We start from the raw sequence: 17587 nt of genomic DNA, 5'->3' as shown, positions 1-17587 counted from the left end.
TCTGTTATGAACAATGCAGTTCAGAATCAGTCTGTTATGAGAATGCAGTTCAGAATCAGTCTTTTATGAGCAGTGCAGGCTAGAATCAGTCTGATATGAGCAGTGCAGGCCAGAATCAGTCTGTTATGAGCAGTGCAGTTCAGAATCAGTCTGTTTATGAGTTCAGAATGCTGTTATGAGAATGCAGTTCAGAATCAGTCTGTTTATGCAGCAGAATGCTGTTATGAGCAATGCAGTTCAGAATCAGTCTGTTATGAGCAATGCAGTTCAGAATCAGTCTGTTATGAGAGTGCAGTTCAGAATCAGTCTGTTATGAGAATGCAGTTCAGAATCAGTCTGTTATGAGCAGTGCAGTTCAGAATCAGTCTGTTATGAGCAATGCAGTTCAGAATCAGTCTGTTATGTTATGAGCAATGCAGTTCAGAATCAGTCTGTTATGAGCAATGCAGTTCAGAATCAGTCTGTTATGAGAATGCAGTTCAGAATCAGTCTGTTATGAGCAATGCAGTTCAGAATCAGTCTGTTATGAGAATGCAGTTCAGAATCAGTCTGTTATGAGAATGCAGTTCAGAATCAGTCTGTTATGAGCAGTGCAGTTCAGAATCAGTCTGTTATGAGAGTGCAGTTCAGAATCAGTCTGTTATGAGAGTGCAGTTCAGAATCAGTCTGTTATGAGAGTGCAGTTCAGAATCAGTCTGTTATGAGAGTGCAGTTCAGAATCAGTCTGTTATAGTGCAGTTCAGAATCAGTCTGTTATGAGAGTGCAGTTCAGAATCAGTCTGTTATGAGAGTGCAGTTCAGAATCAGTCTGTTATGAGAGTGCAGTTCAGAATCAGTCTGTTATGAGCAGTGCAGTTCAGAATCAGTCTGTTATGAGCAGTGCAGAATCAGTCTGTTATGAGAAGTTCAGAATCAGTCTGTTATGAGCAATGCAGTTCAGAATCAGTCTGTTATGAGCAGTGCAGTTCAGAATCAGTCTGTTATGAGAATGCAGTTCAGAATCAGTCTGTTATGAGAGTGCAGTTCAGAATCAGTCTGTTATGAGAATGCAGTTCAGAATCAGTCTGTTATGAGCAATGCAGTTCAGAATCAGTCTGTTATGAGAATGTTCAGTCAGTCTGTTATGAGTGCAGTTCAGAATCAGTCTGTTATGAGAATGCAGTTCAGAATCAGTCTGTTATGAGAATGCAGTTCAGAATCAGTCTGTTATGAGAATGCAGTTCAGAATCAGTCTGTTATGAGAGTGCAGTTCAGAATCAGTCTGTTATGAGAGTGCAGTTCAGAATCAGTCTGTTATGAGCAGTGCAGTTCAGAATCAGTCTGTTATGAGCAATGCAGTTCAGAATCAGTCTGTTATGAGAATGCAGTTCAGAATCAGTCTGTTATGAGAATGCAGTTGCAGTTCAGAATCAGTCTGTTATGAGCAATGCAGTTCAGAATCAGTCTGTTATGAGAATGCAGTTCAGAATCAGTCTGTTATGAGCAGTTGCAGTTCAGAAGTTCAGTCTGTTATGAGCAGTGCAGTTCAGAATCAGTCTGTTATCTGCAGTTCAGAATCAGTCTGTTATGAGAATGCAGTTCAGAATCAGTCTGTTATGAGAATGCAGTTCAGAATCAGTCTGTTATGAGAATGCAGTTCAGAATCAGTCTGTTATGAGAATCAGAATCAGTCTGTTATGAGCAGTGCAGTTCAGAATCAGTCTGTTATGAGCAGTGCAGTTCAGAATCAGTCTGTTATGAGAATGCAGTTCAGAATCAGTCTGTTATGAGAGTGCAGTTCAGAATCAGTCTGTTATGAGCAGTGCAGTTCAGAATCAGTCTGTTATGAGAATGCAGTTCAGAATCAGTCTGTTATGAGCAGTGCAGTTCAGAATCAGTCTGTTATGAGCAGTGCAGTTGCAGTTCAGAATCAGTCTGTTATGAGAGTGCAGTTCAGAATCAGTCTGTTATGAGTTCAGAATGCAGTTCAGAATCAGTCTGTTATGAGCAGTGCAGTTCAGAATCAGTCTGTTATGAGCAATGCAGTTCAGAATCAGTCTGTTATGACAATGCAGTTCAGAATCAGTCTGTTATCAATGCAGTTCAGAATCAGTCTGTTATGAACAATGCAGTTCAGAATCAGTCTGTTATGAACAATGCAGTTCAGAATCAGTCTGTTATGAGAGTGCAGTTCAGAATCAGTCTGTTATGAGAATGCAGTTCAGAATCAGTCTGTTATGAGAATGCAGTTCAGAATCAGTCTTTTATGAGCAGTGCAGGCCAGAATCAGTCTGTTATGAGCAGTGCAGTTCAGAATCAGTCTGTTATGAGCAATGCAGTTCAGAATCAGTCTGTTATGAGCAATGCAGTTCAGAATCAGTCTGTTATGAGCAATGCAGTTCAGAATCAGTCTGTTATGAGCAATGCAGTTCAGAATCAGTCTGTTATGAGCAATGCAGTTCAGAATCAGTCTGTTATGAGCAATGCAGTTCAGAATCAGTCTGTTATGAGAATGCAGTTCAGAATCAGTCAATGCAGTTCAGAATCAGTCTTTTATGAGCAGTGCAGGCTAGAATCAGTCTGATATGAGCAGTGCAGGCCAGAATCAGTCTGTTATGAGCAGTGCAGTTCAGAATCAGTCTGTTATGAGCAATGCAGTTCAGAATCAGTCTGTTATGAACAATGCAGTTCAGAATCAGTCTGTTATGAGTTCAATGCAGTTCAGAATCAGTCTGTTATGAGCAATGCAGTTCAGAATCAGTCTGTTATGAGCAATGCAGTTCAGAATCAGTCTGTTATGAACAATGCAGTTCAGAATCAGTCTGTTATGAGAATGCAGTTCAGAATCAGTCTGTTATGAGCAGTGCAGTTCAGAATCAGTCTGTTATGAGTCTGTTATGAGAGTGCAGTTCAGAATCAGTCTGTTATGAGAATGCAGTTCAGAATCAGTCTGTTATGAGCAGTGCAGTTCAGAATCAGTTATTGCAGTTCAGAATCAGTCTGTTATGAGAATGCAGTTCAGAATCAGTCTGTTATGAGAATGCAGTTCAGAATCAGTCTGTTATGAGAGTGCAGTTCAGAATCAGTCTGTTATGAGCAATGCAGTTCAGAATCAGTCTGTTATGAGAATGCAGTTCAGAATCAGTCTGTTATGAGAATGCAGTTCAGAATCAGTCTGTTATGAGCAATGCAGTTCAGAATCAGTCTGTTATGAGCAGTGCAGTTCAGAATCAGTCTGTTATGAATCAGTCAATGCAGTTCAGAATCAGTCTGTTATGAGTCTTTTATGAGTGCAGTTCAGAATCAGTCTGTTATGAGCAGTGCAGTTCAGAATCAGTCTGTTATGATCAGTCTGTTATGAGAGTGCAGTTCAGAATCAGTCTGTTATGAGCAGTGCAGTTCAGAATCAGTCTGTTATGAGCAGTGCAGTTCAGAATCAGTCTGTTATGAGCAGTGCAGTTCAGAATCAGTCTGTTATGAGAGTGCAGTTCAGAATCAGTCTGTTATGAGCAGTGCAGTTCAGAATCAGTCTGTTATGAGCAGTGCAGTTCAGAATCAGTCTGTTATGAGCAGTGCAGTTCAGAATCAGTCTGTTATGAGCAGTGCAGTTCAGAATCAGTCTGTTATGAGCAGTGCAGTTCAGAATCAGTCTGTTATGAGCAGTGCAGTTCAGAATCAGTCTGTTATGAGCAGTGCAGTTCAGAATCAGTCTGTTATGAGCAGTGCAGTTCAGAATCAGTTTGTTATGAGAATGCAGTTCAGAATCAGTCTTTTATGAGCAGTGCAGGCCAGAATCAGTCTGTTATGAGCAGTGCAGTTCAGAATCAGTCTGTTATGAATGCAGTTGCAGTTTCAATGCAATCAGTCTGTTATGAGAATGCAGTTCAGAATCAGTCTGTTATGAGAATGCAGTTCAGAATCAGTCTGTTATGAACAATGCAGTTCAGAATCAGTCTGTTATGAGTTCAGAATCAGTCTGTTATGCAGTTCAGAATCAGTCTGTTATGAGAATCAGTCTGTTAGTGCAGTTCAGAATCAGTCTGTTATGAGAGTGCAGTTCAGAATCAGTCTGTTATGAGCAGTGCAGTTCAGAATCAGTCTGTTATGAGCAATGCAGTTCAGAATCAGTCTGTTATGAGACAATGCAGTTCAGAATCAGTCTGTTATGAGAATGCAGTTCAGAATCAGTCTGTTATGAGAATGCAGTTCAGAATCAGTCTGTTATGAGCAATGCAGTTCAGAATCAGTCTGTTATGAGCAGTGCAGTTCAGAATCAGTCTGTTATGAGAATGCAGTTCAGAATCAGTCTGTTATGAGAATGCAGTTCAGAATCAGTCTGTTATGAGAATGCAGTTCAGAATCAGTCTTGTTATGAGCAGTGCAGTTCAGAATCAGTCTGTTATGAGAGTGCAGTTCAGAATCAGTCTGTTATGAGAGTGCAGTTCAGAATCAGTCTGTTATGAGAGTGCAGTTCATAATCAGTCTGTTATGAGCAGTGCAGTTCAGAATCAGTCTGTTATGAACAATGCAGTTCAGAATCAGTCTGTTATGAGCAATGCAGTTCAGAATCAGTCTGTTATGAGAGAATGCAGTTCAGAATCAGTCTGTTATGAGCAGTGCAGTTCAGAATCAGTCTGTTATGAGCAGTGCAGTTCAGAATCAGTCTGTTATGAGCAGTGCAGTTCAGAATCAGTCTGTTATGAGCAGTGCAGTTCAGAATCAGTCTGTTATGAGCAATGCAGTTCAGAATCAGTCTGTTATGAGAATGCAGTTCAGAATCAGTCTGTTATGAGAATGCAGTTCAGAATCAGTCTGTTATGAGAATGCAGTTCAGAATCAGTCTGTTATGAGCAGTGCAGTTCAGAATCAGTCTGTTATGAGCAATGCAGTTCAGAATCAGTCTGTTATGAGCAGTGCAGTTCAGAATCAGTCTGTTATGAGAGTGCAGTTCAGAATCAGTCTGTTATGAGAATGCAGTTCAGAATCAGTCTGTTATGAGCAATGCAGTTCAGAATCAGTCTGTTATGAGAATGCAGTTCAGAATCAGTCTGTTATGAGAGTGCAGTTCAGAATCAGTCTGTTATGAGAATGCAGTTCAGAATCAGTCTGTTATTGCAGTTTAGAATCAGTCTGTTATGCAGTTCAGAATCAGTCTTTTATGAGAGTGCAGTTCAGAATCAGTCTGTTATGAGAATGCAGTTCAGAATCAGTCTGTTATGAGAATGCAGTTCAGAATCAGTCTGTTATGAGCAGTGCAGTTCAGAATCAGTCTGTTATGAGAGTGCAGTTCAGAATCAGTCTGTTATGATCTGTTATGAGTGCAGTTCAGAATCAGTCTGTTATGAGCAGTGCAGTTCAGAATCAGTCTGTTATGAGCAGTGCAGTTCAGAATCAGTCTGTTATGAGAATGCAGTTCAGAATCAGTCTGTTATGAGAATGCAGTTCAGAATCAGTCTGTTATGAGCAGTGCAGTTCAGAATCAGTCTGTTATGAGAATGCAGTTCAGAATCAGTCTGTTATGAGAATGCAGTTCAGAATCAGTCTGTTATGAGAATGCAGTTCAGAATCAGTCTGTTATGAGCATCAGAATCAGTCTGTTATGAGCAGTGCAGGCCAGAATCAGTCTGTTATGAGCAGTGCAGTTCAGAATCAGTCTGTTATGAGACAATGCAGTTCAGAATCAGTCTGTTATGAGCAATGCAGTTCAGAATCAGTCTGTTATGAGAATGCAGTTCAGAATCAGTCTGTTATGAGAGTGCAGTTCAGAATCAGTCTGTTATGAGCAGTGCAGTTCAGAATCAGTCTGTTATGAGCAGTGCAGTTCAGAATCAGTCTGTTATGAACAATGCAGTTCAGAATCAGTCTGTTATGAGAATGCAGTTCAGAATCAGTCTGTTATGAGAGTGCAGTTCAGAATCAGTCTGTTATGAGCAATGCAGTTCAGAATCAGTCTGTTATGAGAATGCAGTTCAGAATCAGTCTGTTATGAGCAGTGCAGTTCAGAATCAGTCTGTTATGAGAGTGCAGTTCAGAATCAGTCTGTTATGAGCAGTGCAGTTCAGAATCAGTCTGTTATGAGAATGCAGTTCAGAATCAGTCTGTTATGAGAGTGCAGTTCAGAATCAGTCTGTTATGAGCAATGCAGTTCAGAATCAGTCTGTTATGAGAATGCAGTTCAGAATCAGTCTGTTATGAGCAGTGCAGTTCAGAATCAGTCTGTTATGAGAGTGCAGTTCAGAATCAGTCTGTTATGAGCAGTGCAGTTCAGAATCAGTCTGTTATGAGAATGCAGTTCAGAATCAGTCTGTTATGAGAGTGCAGTTCAGAATCAGTCTGTTATGAGCAGTGCAGTTCAGAATCAGTCTGTTATGAGAAATGCAGTTCAGAATCAGTCTGTTATGAGAATGCAGTTCAGAATCAGTCTTTTATGAGAATGAGAGTGCAGTTCAGAATCAGTCTGTTATGAGAGTGCAGTTCAGAATCAGTGCAGAATCAGTCTGTTATGAGAGTGCAGTTCAGAATCAGTCTGTTATGAGCAGTGCAGTTCAGAATCAGTCTGTTATGAGCAGTGCAGTTCAGAATCAGTCTGTTATGAGCAGTTGCAGTTCAGAATCAGTCTGTTATGAGAATGCAGTTCAGAATCAGTTGCAGTTCAGAATCAGTCTGTTATGAATGCAGTTCAGAATCAGTCTGTTATGAGCAATGCAGTTCAGAATCAGTCTGTTATGAGCAGTGCAGTTCAGAATCAGTCTGTTATGAGCAGTGCAGTTCAGAATCAGTCTGTTATGAGAGTGCAGTTCAGAATCAGTCTGTTATATGCAGTTCAGAATCAGTCTGTTATGAGCAGTGCAGTTCAGAATCAGTCTGTTATGAGCAGTGCAGTTCAGAATCAGTCTGTTATGAGTTATGAAGTGCAGTTCAGAATCAGTCTGTTATGAATCAGTCTGTTATGAGCAGTGCAGTTCAGAATCAGTCTGTTATGAGAGTGCAGTTCAGAATCAGTCTGTTATGAGCAATGCAGTTCAGAATCAGTCTGTTATGAGCAGTGCAGTTCAGAATCAGTCTGTTATGAGAATGCAATGCAGTTCAGAATCAGTCTGTTATGAGCAGTGCAGTTCAGAATCAGTCTGTTATGAGCAGTGCAGTTCAGAATCAGTCTGTTATGAGAAGTGCAGTTCAGAATCAGTCTGTTATGAGAGTGCAGTTCAGAATCAGTCTGTTATGAGAGTGCAGTTCAGAATCAGTCTGTTATGAGAGTGCAGTTCAGAATCAGTCTGTTATGAGCAGTGCAGTTCAGAATCAGTCTGTTATGAGCAGTGCAGTTCAGAATCAGTCTGTTATGAGAGTGCAGTTCAGAATCAGTCTGTGCAGTTCAGAATCAGTCTGTTATGAGCAGTGCAGTTCAGAATCAGTCTGTTATGAGCAATGCAGTTCAGAATCAGTCTGTTATGAGCAGTGCAGTTCAGAATCAGTCTGTTATCTGCAGTTCAGAATCAGTCTGTTATGAGAGTGCAGTTCAGAATCAGTCTGTTATGAGAGTGCAGTTCAGAATCAGTCTGTTATGAGCAGTGCAGTTCAGAATCAGTCTGTTATGAGAATGCAGTTCAGAATCAGTCTGTTATGAGCAGTGCAGTTCAGAATCAGTCTGTTATGAGCAGTGCAGTTCAGAATCAGTCTGTTATATGCAGTTCAGAATCAGTCTGTTATGAGAGTGCAGTTCAGAATCAGTCTGTTATGAGTTCAGAATGCAGTTCAGAATCAGTCTGTTATGAGCAGTGCAGTTCAGAATCAGTCTGTTATGAGCAGTGCAGTTCAGAATCAGTCTGTTATGAGAGTGCAGTTCAGAATCAGTCTGTTATATGAGTTCAGAATCAGTCTGTTATGAGAATGCAGTTCAGAATCAGTCTGTTATGAGAATGCAGTTCAGAATCAGTCTGTTATGAGAGTGCAGTTCAGAATCAGTCTGTTATGAGCAATGCAGTTCAGAATCAGTCTGTTATGAGAGCAGTTGCAGTTCAGTTCAGAATCAGTCTGTTATGAGCAGTGCAGTTCAGAATCAGTCTGTTATGAGTGCAGTTGCAGTTCAGAATCAGTCTGTTATGAGCAGTGCAGTTCAGAATCAGTCTGTTATGAGCAGTGCAGTTCAGAATCAGTCTGTTTATGAGAATCAGTGCAGTTCAGAATCAGTCTGTTATGAGCAGTGCAGTTCAGAATCAGTCTGTTATGAGCAGTGCAGTTCAGAATCAGTCTGTTATGAGAGTGCAGTTCAGAATCAGTCTGTTATGAGAATGCAGTTCAGAATCATGTTATGAGTGCAGTTCAGAATCAGTCTGTTATGAGAGTGCAGTTCAGAATCAGTCTGTTATGAGCAGTGCAGTTCAGAATCAGTCTGTTATGAGCAGTATCAGAATCAGTCTGTTATGAGCAGTGCAGTTCAGAATCAGTCTGTTATGAGCAGTGCAGTTCAGAATCAGTCTGTTATGAGCAGTGCAGTTCAGAATCAGTCTGTTATAGTGAGTTCAGAATCAGTCTGTTATGAGAGTGCAGTTCAGAATCAGTCTGTTTATGAGCAGTGCAGTTCAGAATCAGTCTGTTATGAGCAGTGCAGTTCAGAATCAGTCTGTTATGAGCAGTGCAGTTCAGAATCAGTCTGTTATGAGCAGTGCAGTTCAGAATCAGTCTGTTATGAGCAGTGCAGTTCAGAATCAGTCTGTTATGAGCAGTGCAGTTCAGAATCAGTCTGTTATGAGCAGTGCAGTTCAGAATCAGTCTGTTATGAGCAGTGCAGTTCAGAATCAGTCTGTTATGAGCAGTGCAGTTCAGAATCAGTCTGTTATGAGCAGTGCAGTTCAGAATCAGTCTGTTATGAGCAGTGCAGTTCAGAATCAGTTTGTTATGAGAATGCAGTTCAGAATCAGTCTGTTATGAGCAGTGCAGTTCAGAATCAGTCTGTTATGAGCAGTGCAGGCCAGAATCAGTCTGTTATGAGCAGTGCAGTTCAGAATCAGTTTGTTATGAGAATGCAGTTCAGAATCAGTCTGTTATGAGCAGTGCAGTTCAGAATCAGTCTGTTATGAGCAGTGCAGTTCAGAATCAGTCTGTTATGAGAGTGCACTTCAGAATCAGTCTGTTATGAGCAGTGCAGTTCAGAATCAGTCTGTTATGAGCAGTGCAGTTCAGAATCAGTCTGTTATGAGAGTGCAGTTCAGAATCAGTCTGTTATGAGCAGTGCAGTTCAGAATCAGTCTGTTATGAGAGTGCAGTTCAGAATCAGTCTGTTATGAGAGTGCAGTTCAGAATCAGTCTGTTATGAGCAGTGCAGTTCAGAATCAGTCTGTTATGAGAGTGCAGTTCAGAATCAGTCTGTTATGAGCAGTGCAGTTCAGAATCAGTCTGTTATGAGAATGCAGTTCAGAATCAGTCTGTTATGAGCAGTGCAGTTCAGAATCAGTCTGTTATGAGCAGTGCAGTTCAGAATCAGTCTGTTATGAGCAGTGCAGTTCAGAATCAGTCTGTTATGAGCAGTGTAGTTCAGAATCAGTCTGTTATGAGAGTGCAGTTCAGAATCAGTCTGTTATGAGAATGCAGTTCAGAATCAGTCTGTTATGAGAGTGCAGTTCAGAATCAGTCTGTTATGAGCAGTGCAGTTCAGAATCAGTCTGTTATGAGAGTGCAGTTCAGAATCAGTCTGTTATGAGCAGTGCAGTTCAGAATCAGTCTGTTATGAGCAGTGCAGTTCAGAATCAGTCTGTTATGAGCAGTGCAGTTCAGAATCAGTCTGTTATGAGAATGCAGTTCAGAATCAGTCTGTTATGAGCATGCAGTTCAGAATCAGTCTGTTATGTGCAGTTCAGAATCAGTCTGTTATGAGCAGTGCAGTTCAGAATCAGTCTGTTATGAGCAGTGCAGTTCAGAATCAGTCTGTTTATGAGAATCAGTGCAGTTCAGAATCAGTCTGTTATGAGAGTGCAGTTCAGAATCAGTCTGTTATGAGAGTGCAGTTCAGAATCAGTCTGTTATGAGAATGCAGTTCAGAATCAGTCTGTTATGAGAATGCAGTTCAGAATCAGTCTGTTATGAGCAGTGCAGTTCAGAATCAGTCTGTTATGAGCAGTGCAGGCCAGAATCAGTCTGTTATGAGCAGTGCAGTTCAGAATCAGTTTGTTATGAGAATGCAGTTCAGAATCAGTCTTTTATGAGCAGTGCAGGCTAGAATCAGTCTGATATGAGCAGTGCAGGCCAGAATCAGTCTGTTATGAGCAATGCAGTTCAGAATCAGTCTGTTATGAGAGTGCAGTTCAGAATCAGTCTGTTATGAGCAGTGCAGTTCAGAATCAGTCTGTTATGAGCAATGCAGTTCAGAATCAGTCTGTTATGAGCAATGCAGTTCAGAATCAGTCTGTTATGAGCAGTGCAGTTCAGAATCAGTCTGTTATGAGAGTGCAGTTCAGAATCAGTCTGTTATGAGAGTGCAGTTCAGAATCAGTCTGTTATGAGCAGTGCAGTTCAGAATCAGTCTGTTATGAGAATGCAGTTCAGAATCAGTCTGTTATGAGCAGTGCAGTTCAGAACCAGTCTGTTATGAGAATGCAGTTCAGAATCAGTCTGCAGTTATGAGAGTGCAGTTCAGAATCAGTCTGTTATGAGAATGCAGTTCAGAATCAGTGAGCAGTGCAGTTCAGAATCAGTCTTTTATGAGCTGTGCAGTTCAGAATTGTCTTTTATGCAGTTCAGAATCAGTCTGTTATGAGAATGCAGTTCAGAATCAGTCTGTTATGAGATGCAGTTCAGAATCAGTCTGTTATGAGCAGTGCAGTTCAGAATCAGTCTGTATGAACATGTTCAGAATCAGTTATGAAGCAATGCAGTTCAGAATCAGTCTGTTATGAGCAGTGCGGTTCAGAATCAGTCTGTTATGAGAGTGCAGTTCAGAATCAGTCTGTTATGAGCAGTGCAGTTCAGAATCAGTCTGTTATGAATGCAATCAGAATCAGTCTGTTATGAGAAGTGCAGTTCAGAATCAGTCTGTTATGAACAATGCAGTTCAGAATCAGTTATGAGCTGTTTAGTCTGTTATGAGCAGTGCAGTTCAGAATCAGTCTGTTATGAGCAGTGCAGTTCAGAATCAGTCTGTTATGAGCAGTGCAGTTCAGAATCAGTCTGTTATGAGCAGTGCAGTTCAGAATCAGTCTGTTATGAGCAGTGCAGTTCAGAATCAGTCTGTTATGAATGCAGTTCAGAATCAGTCTGTTATGAGCAGTGCAGTTCAGAATCAGTCTGTTATGAGCAGTTGCAATGCAGTTCAGAATCAGTCTGTTATGAGCAGTGCAGTTCAGAATCAGTCTGTTATGAGCAGTGCAGTTCAGAATCAGTCTGTTATGAGAATGCAGTTCAGAATCAGTCTGTTATGAGAGTGCAGTTCAGAATCAGTCTGTTATGAGAATGCAGTTCAGAATCAGTCTGTTATGAGTGCAGTTCAGAATCAGTCTGTTATGAGAATGCAGTTCAGAGTCTGTTATGAGAGTGCAGTTCAGAATCAGTCTGTTATGAGAGTCTGTTATGAGAGTGCAGTTCAGAATCAGTCTGTTATGAGAATGCAGTTCAGAATCAGTCCGTTATGAGAATGCAGTTCAGAATCAGTCTGTTATGAGAATGCAGTTCAGAATCAGTCCGTTATGAGAGTGCAGTTCAGAATCAGTCCGTTATGAGAATGCAGTTCAGAATCAGTCCGTTATGAGCAGTGCAGTTCAGAATCAGTCTGTTATGAGCAGTGCAGTTCAGAATCAGTCTGTTATGAGCAATGCAGGTCAGAATCAGTCTGTTAGATGCATGCAGTTCAGAATCAGTCTTTTATGAGAATGCAGTTCAGAATCAGTCTTTTATGAGCAGTGCAGTTTCAGAATCAGTCAGTCTGTTATGAGCAGTGCAGTTCAGAATCAGTCTGTTATGAGAATGCAGTTCAGAATCAGTTCAGTCTTTTATGAGAGAATCAGTTCAGTCAGTCTGTTATGAGAATGCAGTTCAGAATCAGTCTGTTATGAGAATGCAGTTCAGAATCAGTCTTTTATGAGCAGTGCAGTTCAGAATCAGTCTGGTATGAGCAATGCAGTTCAGAATCAGTCTGTTATGCTCGTCTAACGAGGAAAGTCTACTTCACAAAAAAAGGTGGTAGTTGAATCAGTGCTTTTATGAGAGTGCAGTGACGTCAAGTCTTAGTCAGCAATACTCGTGACGTCTCAGAATCAGTCTTTTATGAGAGTGCAGTTCAGAATCAGTCTGTTATGAGAGTGCAGTTCAGAAGCAGTCTGTTATGAGAGTGCAGTTCAGAATCAGTCTTTTATGAGCAGTGCAGTTCAGAATCAGTCTTTTATGGAGAATGCAGTTCAGAATCAGTCTTTTATGAGCAGTGCAGTTCAGAATCAGTTTGTTATGAGCAGTGCAGTTCAGAATCAGGCTGTTATGAGCAGTGCAGTTCAGAATCAGTCTGTTATGAGCAGTGCGGTTCAGAATCAGTCTGTTATGAGCAGTGCGGTTCAGAATCAGTCTGTTATGAGCAGTGGAGTTCAGAATCAGTGTTATGAGCATGCAGTTCAGAATCAGTCTGTTATGAGGGTGCAGTTCAGAATCAGTCTGTTATGAGAATGCAGTTCAGAATCAGTCTGTTAGGAGAATGCAGTTCCCAGTCTTTTATGAGAATGCAGTTCAGAATCAGTCTGTTAGGGAGGTGCAGTTCAGAATCAGTCTGTTATGAGCATTGCAGTTCAGAATCAGTCTGCATATGAGCATTGCAGTTCAGAATCAGTCTGTTATGAGCAGGCAGTTCAGATCAGTCTGTTAGGAGAATGGAGTTCAGAGATCACTCTGTTACAGTAATAGTGAAAAAAATACCTGGGCCACATGTGCCTGTTATGAGCAGTGCAGGTGGAAATGTGTCTGTTATGAGAGTGCCGTGGAAATCAGCCTCTATGAGCAGTGCAGTTCAGAATCAGTCTCTATGCAGTGAGTTCAAAATGAGTCCTCTATGCAGTGCAGTTCAGAATCAGTCTCTTGCAGTGAGCATGGCAGTTCAGAATCAGTCTGTTATGAGAATGCACTTTAGAATAACTGTTATGCAGTGCAGTTCAAATGTGTCTGTTATGAGCAGTGCAGATAAGAATTGTGAGTTATGAGAATGCAGATTTAAATCAGTGTGTTATGAGAGTGCAGATGGATAATCAGTCTCTATGAGCAGTGAGTTAAGAATCAGTCTGTTATGAGAATGCATGCAGTCAGTCTGTTAGAAATGCAGTCATAATCAGTCTGTTATGAGCAGTGCAGTCCAGATCAGTCTCTGAGCAGTGCAGTTCAGAATCAGTCTGTTATATGCAGTTCAGAATCAGTCTGTTATGGAAGTTCACCTGTCTCTATGCAGTGAGATAAGAATCATGTGTTATGAGAATGCAGTTTAGAATCAGCTGTTATGTGCAGTTCCTCTGTTATGAGCAGTGCAGTAAGAATCAGTCTGTTATGAAATGCAGTTCAGAATCAGTCTGTTATATGAATCAGTCTGTTATGAGATGGTTAAAGTGCAGTTCAGAATCAGTCTGTTATGAGCAGTGAGTTCAGAATCAGTCTGTTATGAATGCGGTTGAATCAGTCTGTTATGAGCAGTGCGGTTCAGAATCAGGTTATGAGCAGTGCGCCTCTCTGCAGTGAGCAGTGCGGAAATGTGCCTCTATGCAGTGAGAATCAGTCTGGAAATGTGCCTCTCTGCAGTTGAGGTCTGGAAATGTGCCTCTCTGCAGTGAGTCTGTTATGGAAATGTCAGAACCTCTCTGAAATGCTCTTTCAGATCATCGGTACCCTGGCTGTCCCTGGGGCACTCCTTCGCGCTCAGCTGGCTGTCAGTGGGCTGATGTTGTTGAGCTGATGGGGCTCAGAGCAGAAGTCTCACCCATCTTCATAGACCCAGCATATAAACGTATGAAGTGAGGTCAATACCACCTGGGGGCCCTGGAATTTGACAAACAACAAAAGCAGCATTGACTTATCCATCAGCACACAGGGCTCTCCAGTAGCTTTACGAGAAAAGGATTATAAAGAACACTTGTGTTACCTTAATGGTGAACAATACCTGCGACAGACAATTACCACGGGAAACTGCACCCATCTGTCTAATGTAAGCGCTGAGCACCCTTACAGTGTAAGGCCCCAATACCCGACGTTCTAAAGAACCAGGGTGAGCTGACTGTTTACTTCGTAATAAGCGTTAAGTCAGTGTGGTTTTCTTAGAGGGAACCTTTATTACTTGCCCTGCGTTGCATGGCTTTAGACAGATACATTGTGGTTATATTTTAATGATGTATTTTTTTACTCCTATGAAGCCATCCAGAGTGAAAGCTGCTTCTTTCATGCAGTACTGTAGAAGTAACATCGTGTACTAGTGAGTCTGCCTCTATGCAGTGAGTGTACAAAACATTGGAAATGTGCCTCTATGCAGTGAGTTAATGGAAATGTGCCTCTATGCAGTGACCCAGTGGAAATGTGCCTCTATGCAGTGAGGTTGGAAATGTGCCTCTATTGAGACAATGATTGTGTATGTGTGCCATTCACCTGGGAAAGACAAAAGACGTATGAAGTGCCTTGGTGAATGGGAAGTAAGGGTGCGGGAGGGTGTAGAGGGGAGGCGGCGGGCCGGTTAGTGTGTCGATAACTGGCAACCTGCTGGTTTTTCATGCTACACACTTTCCGGTTCTCAAGCCACTGGAGTCACATGGGGCCAGCATCCTTGAACGCTTTCGACACATGTACAGTCCATGCCCCACGACATTGAGCTGTTCTACGGGCAAAAGTGGGGGTGCAACTCGAATCGATAGGAAGTTGTTCCTAATGCTTTGTACACTCAGGATATATAGCTCAGCATTATGTGCCTCTATGCAGTGACATTCAAATGAATTTCACACAGAATAAAATAAGGTATACTATGGAAATGTGCCTCTCTGCAGTGATTAATGGAAATGTGCCTCTATGCAGTGAGGTGGAAATGTGCCTCTCTGCAGCGTGAGGTGGAAATGTGCCTCTCTGCAGTGAGGTGGAAATGTGCCTCTCTGTCAAGTGAGGTGGAAATGTACCTCTCTGCAGTGAGGTGGAAATGTGCCTCACATGCAGTGAGATGGAATGTGGCCCTCTATGTGCCTCTCTGCAGTGAGGTGGAAATGTGCCTCTATGCAGTGAGGTGGAAATGTGCCTCTATGCAGTGAGGTGGAAATGTGCCTCTCTGCAGTGAGGTGGAAATGTGCCTCTCTGCAGTGAGGTGGAAATGTGCCTCTCTACTCGGCAGTGATGTGGAATGTGCCTCTCTGCAGTGAGGTGGAAATGTGCCTCTCTGCAGTGAGGTGGAAATGTGCCTCTCTGCAGTGAGGTGGAAATGTGCCTCTCTGCAGTGAGGTGGAAATGTGCCTCTCTGCAATGAGGTGGAAATGTGCCTCTCTGCAGTGAGGTGGAAATGTGCCTCTCTGCAGTGAGGTGGAAATGTGCCTCTCTGCAGTGAGGTGGAAATGTGCCTCTATGCAGTGAGGTGGAAATGTGCCTCTATGCAGTGAGGTGGAAATGTGCCTCTATGCAGTGAGGTGGAAATGTGCCTCTATGCAGTGAGGTGGAAATGTGCCTCTATGCAGTGAGATGGAAATGTGCCTCTATGCAGTGAGGTGGAAATGTGCCTCTATGCAGTGAGGTGGAAATGTGCCTCTCTGCAGTGAGGTGGAAATGTGCCTCTATGCAGTGAGGTGGAAATGTGCCTCTATGCAGTGAGGTGGAAATGTGCCTCTATGCAGTGAGGTGGAAATGTGCCTCTCTGCAGTGAGGTGGAAATGTGCCTCTCTGCAGTGAGATGGAATTGTGCCTCTCTGCAGTGAGGTGGAAACGTGCCTCTCTGCAGTGAGGTGGAAATGTGCCTCTATGCAGTGAGGTGGAAATGTGCCTCTCTGCAGTGAGGTGGAAATGTGCCTCTCTGCAGTGAGGTGGAAATGTGCCTCTCTGCAGTGAGGTGGAAATGTGCCTCTCTGCAGTGAGGTGGAAATGTGCCTCTCTGCAGTGAGGTGGAAATGTGCCTCTCTGCAGTGAGGTGGAAATGTGCCTCTCTGCAGTGAGGTGGAAATGTGCCTCTCTGCAGTGAGGTGGAAATGTGCCTCTCTGCAGTGAGGTGGAAATGTGCCTCTCTGCAGTGAGGTGGAAATGTGCCTCTCTGCAGTGAGGTGGAAATGTGCCTCTCTGCAGTGAGGTGGAAACGTGCCTCTCTGAATTGAGGTGGAAATGTGCCTCTCTGCAGTGAGGTGGAAATGTGCCTCTCTGCAGTGAGGTGGAAATGTGCCTCTCTGCAGTGAGGTGGAAATGTGCCTCTCTGCAGTGAGGTGGAAATGTGCCTCTCTGCAGTGAGATGGAAATGTGCCTCTATGCAGTGAGGTGGAAATGTGCCTCTCTGCAGTGAGATGGAAATGTGCCTCTATGCAGTGAGATGGAAATGTGCCTCTATGCAGTGAGATGGAAATGTGCCTCTATGCAGTGAGATGGAAATGTGCCTCTCTCTCATGGCAATGAGTAGGAATATGTCGATCTCTGAAGGCTGTTGTCATTGTTTGCTCTCTACAGTGAGGTGGAAATGTGTGTCTGCAGTGAGGATGGGAATGTAAAATGCTACTAGACAAAAGGCATGATGATGAGGAATTGTGCCTCTCTGAATTGAGGGTTGACACGTCCTACTCTAGGATTGAGGTTAACTGCCTCTCTGAATTGAGGTTTGAAAGGTACGCCTTGTCTCCCCCCCCTGTGCATTAGTTAGGAGGGTGATTCTGCTTGAGTACATCCGCTAAATGGTGCCCTCTCCTGCAGATGGAGATAGGGAAATGAGTTCCTCATCTCTCCTGGAGGGATTACAACATGCCTTGTTGTCTGCAGGGTGCATGAAATTTGTGTCAGTGCTGTGTAGTGGGGGATGTCGGGATGTGATACTATGCGCAGATCGTCTCAATGAATATAGGCATCTGTGATTGAGTTGTTGCATACGCTGCATCCTGCAATGGCAGATGCATTTCAGCCACAGTGCATGATTGAAACGCACCAAGCCTCTCTGAAGTGAGGTGGAAATGTGCCTCTCTGCAATGAGGTTGAAACGTGCCTCTCTGCAGTGAGATGGGAATGTGTGTCTGCAGTGAGATGGGAATGTGGCTCTATGCAGACGTCTCATTGTTAGGCATTAAACAGTAACGCAGACGGCTAATGCGAGATGCATTCCCACAGTGCAGTGAACGCACCAAGCCTGCAGATGAGTGCAGTGTATTATAAAATGAAACAAATGCGTTAACGGCTAATCACATTACAGCATTTATTCGATAGGTTTTTTATGCCTGATGGTTCGCTGTGATTTTTGTATTCCAACTTAAACGTCTTTTTCATAACCCTCTTCTTCATGCCCATTTGCGTTCCAAATATCACAGGCAGGATGGGGGGACATCTGATTACAGCACTGCAGCCATTCCCTGTCTTTATGTAACACACGAGATTATATCTCCATGAGATAACTCCATAGACGCGGGAATATTTAATTAAAAAAAACAAAAAAAAAAACATGAGG

The 17587-nt window shown here is 42.5% G+C and overlaps 1 protein-coding gene across 1 annotated transcript in view; it reads right to left on the bottom strand.

The window, feature by feature from the left end:
* LOC121309859 (deleted in lung and esophageal cancer protein 1-like) overlaps window positions 1-17587 on the bottom strand; it is a 64721-nt gene that overhangs the window by 34455 nt on the left and 12679 nt on the right. Inside the window, exon 2 of the mRNA XM_041243015.1 lies at window positions 13856-13862. The gene's annotated coding sequence lies outside the window, so the exon portion shown is untranslated. The remainder of the gene's footprint in view (window positions 1-13855; window positions 13863-17587) is intronic.

The sequence above is a fragment of the Polyodon spathula genome, chromosome 3, assembly GCF_017654505.1.
Source record: "Polyodon spathula isolate WHYD16114869_AA chromosome 3, ASM1765450v1, whole genome shotgun sequence".
NCBI classification, from domain to species: Eukaryota; Metazoa; Chordata; class Actinopteri; order Acipenseriformes; family Polyodontidae; genus Polyodon; species Polyodon spathula.
This window is presented reverse-complemented; position numbering and strand designations above follow the sequence as displayed.